The sequence below is a fragment of the Trachemys scripta genome, chromosome 9 (genome assembly GCF_013100865.1).
Source record: "Trachemys scripta elegans isolate TJP31775 chromosome 9, CAS_Tse_1.0, whole genome shotgun sequence".
Lineage (NCBI taxonomy): Eukaryota > Metazoa > Chordata > Testudines > Emydidae > Trachemys > Trachemys scripta.
Window position 1 is genome coordinate 43,454,232 of NC_048306.1, and position 3,008 is coordinate 43,457,239.

At 48.1% G+C, this 3,008-nt stretch overlaps 1 long non-coding RNA gene across 1 annotated transcript; it reads left to right on the forward strand.

Moving 5' to 3' along the window:
• Nucleotides 1-814: 814 nt before the first annotated feature.
• On the forward strand, nt 815-1,747 carry LOC117883055. Its single transcript, XR_004647177.1, has 2 exons — nt 815-902; nt 1,161-1,747. It is a non-coding gene; the product is annotated as an uncharacterized LOC117883055 (long non-coding RNA).
• The last annotated feature ends 1,261 nt before the right edge of the window (nt 1,748-3,008 follow it).

Here is a 3,008-nt window from a genome sequence, read left to right on the forward strand (position 1 = left end):
CTACAAAGTTAGGTCGACATATGCCCCGTTAGGTCGAGTTAATACTGTATGTGTCTACACTACTGAATCCCTTCTACCGACCTAAAGGGCTTGTAAAGTCAACTTCTGTCCTCCACCTCTGCAAGAGGCATAGCACTTCAGTCGACATCCACACATTGACATGGGGATAGTGTAGACACTGTGTTGTGTAATTTGACTGAATTGGCCTCCAGGAGGTGTCCAACGGTGCTCTGCTGTGACTGCTCTGGGGAGCACTTTCAACTCCAGTGCATTTCAGCCAGGTACACAGGAAACAGCCGTCCCCCTGTTAAAGCCCCGGGAACTTCTGAATTTTCATTTTCTGTTTGATCGGCGTAGAGAGCTCATTACGCTCAAGGCTGCAAATGCGCTCCAGCATGGAGCACACAGGAGGTGGTGAATCTTATTGTTGTGTGGGGAGAAAAGTCTGTGGAGGCAGAGCTCCGATTCAGCGGAAGAAATGCTAACATCTGTGCCAAAATTGCTCAGGGCATGGGGGAGAAGGGCTATACCAGGGACACACAGCAGTGCTGCATGAAAATAAAGGAGCTTCGGCAAACATACCAGAAGAGAAGGGAGATGAACAGTCTCTCTGGTTCTGAGCCACAGACATGCCGCTTCTATGAAGAGCTGCATGCAATTCTCAGCGGCGACCCCCACCACTATCCCAAAACGCTCCATGGATACTTCCCAGGAGCCCCTGGCCAGCTCAGGCAACAACAAGGAGGACATTGTTAATGAGGAAAAGGAGGAGGAGGAGGAGAATGTGAGTCAGGCAAGCGGAGGATCCCTGACAGCCAAGAACTATTTTTAACTCTGGAGCTCATCCCTTCACAGGACCAATTGTTGGCAGAGCGTGATGCCAGAGAAGGCACCTACAAACTGTAGGGGTTACATGCTATTATTTTTAATGTTGAATCTGAACAAAATATTGGGATAGTGGCCACTCCAGCTACATAGGGGTGCTCTCAGAAAAAGACTGGAGCAGCAAACTGACTCTTGCAGTACCCGGTGGTTCTGATTACGTTGTGGCTTGCAGGGAAGTGCATTGAGGGGTGTTTCTTTTATAAAAAGATTTAACCTTGCACCAGAAACAATGTATGCACTGTTAATACTACCCTTGTGCTTTGTATTCTTTGCAGCTGAAACCTGGTCCGTCAGCGCATCCTCCACACCAGGACAGAGACTTTCCAAGATTAGAAGGCTGAAAAAGAAGACTCGGGAGGACATGTTCAGTGAGTTAATGCGTGCCTCCAAGAGTGACAAGACGGAGCTCAGCGCATGGAGGATGACACTGTCAGAGAGTCTGCACAATAACCGTGAGGACAGAAGAGCATGCAGGGAAGAGGAGTGTGACACGCCGGATGAGATGGTTCGGATTATGAGGGAGCAAACAGACATGTTGAGGTGTCTGGTTGAGGTTTAAGAAAGACAGGTGGATGCTAGAGCCCTGCTGCAGCCTATGCTGAACCTGATGCCATCGTCACCAAGTTCCACATCCTCCTCTCCCAGACGTCCTAGGATGTGGCCATGGGGGCGGGGCGAAGTCTGGTATTCCTTGCACTCAACTCCAGGGGAGGGTACAAGGACCAGAAGGCGCCCATTCCCACACCTTTGATTGTTATTGCAGTGCATCTGTAAGCAAACTGTCCTTCTTTTGCCCCGAGTTATCTTACTTTTCTTTGCTGTCTCTCAGTGTTTGTGAGCACAATAAAACTTAATGGATTGAGGAGAAAAGGCTCTTTTTTCTTTCAGCGCACTGTGGTTACCAGGGATGTAGTTTACAGGGGAGTACATGCAATAAAGGGGATAGCTTGGTAAGGAACAACACACGTAAGTGCCACATTACTGTGGGCCATTGATGAAACTAATTTTCAAAGGCTCACAGAGACGCAGTGCCCTTCAATGTGCTCTTCTTATTGTCCTGGTGCCTGGCTGCTCAAAATTGGCTGCCAGGCAATCTGCCTCAATCCCCCACCCCGGTGGAAACATTTCTCCCTTTGTTTCACAGATATTATGGAGCACACAGCATACAGCAACAACAATGGGGATATTGTTTTCACTGAGGTCTAACCTAGTAAGCAGCCTATGCCAGTGAGCTTTTAAATATCCAAAGGCACATTCCACCACCATTCTGCACTTGCTCAGCCTATGGTTGAACCAGTCCTTACTGCTGTCCAGGTTGCCTGTGTATAGCTTCATGAGCCATGGGAGCAAGGGGTAGGCTGGGTTTCCCAAGATCATGACTGGCATTTCAACATCACCAATGGTTATTTTGCAGTCTGGAAAGAAAGTTCCTGCTTGCAGCTTTCTGAACAGACCAGAATTCCTAAAGATGCATGTGTTATGTACCTTTCCCAACCATCCCATGTTGATGTTGGTGAAACAGCTCCTGTGATCCACCAGTGCTTGCAACACTATTGAGAAGTACCCCTTTCAGTTTATGTACTCTTTGGCAAGGTGGTCTGGTGCCAAGATAGGGATATGCCTTCTGTCTGTCGCCCCACTGCAGTTAGGGAACCCCGCCACAGCAAAACCATCCACTATGTCCTGCATGTTTCCCAGAGTCATTACCCTTCTTAGCAGAAGTCTATTGATTGCTCTAGCAACTTGGATCACAACAGACCCCATGGTAGATTTACCCACTCTGAATTGATTCCCTGTTGTCTGGTAGCAATCTGGCATTGCAAGCTTCCACAGAGCTATTGCTACACATTTCTCAACTATCAGAGCAGCTCTCATTTTAGTATTGCTGTGCTTTAGGGCTGGGGAAAGCTCATCACATAGTTCCTAGAAAGTGGTCTTGCTCATTTGAATGTTCTGCAGTTGCTGCTCATCATCCCATAGTTGCATAACAATGTGGTCCCACCAGTTAGTGCTTGTTTCCCAAGCCCAGAAGCAGCACTCCACTATATCAAGGTGATGCACAGCTGTCATCAGCATCTGTAAATTGCTCCTCTCCATAGCTTCTAGCAGGGCTGCTTGCGTGG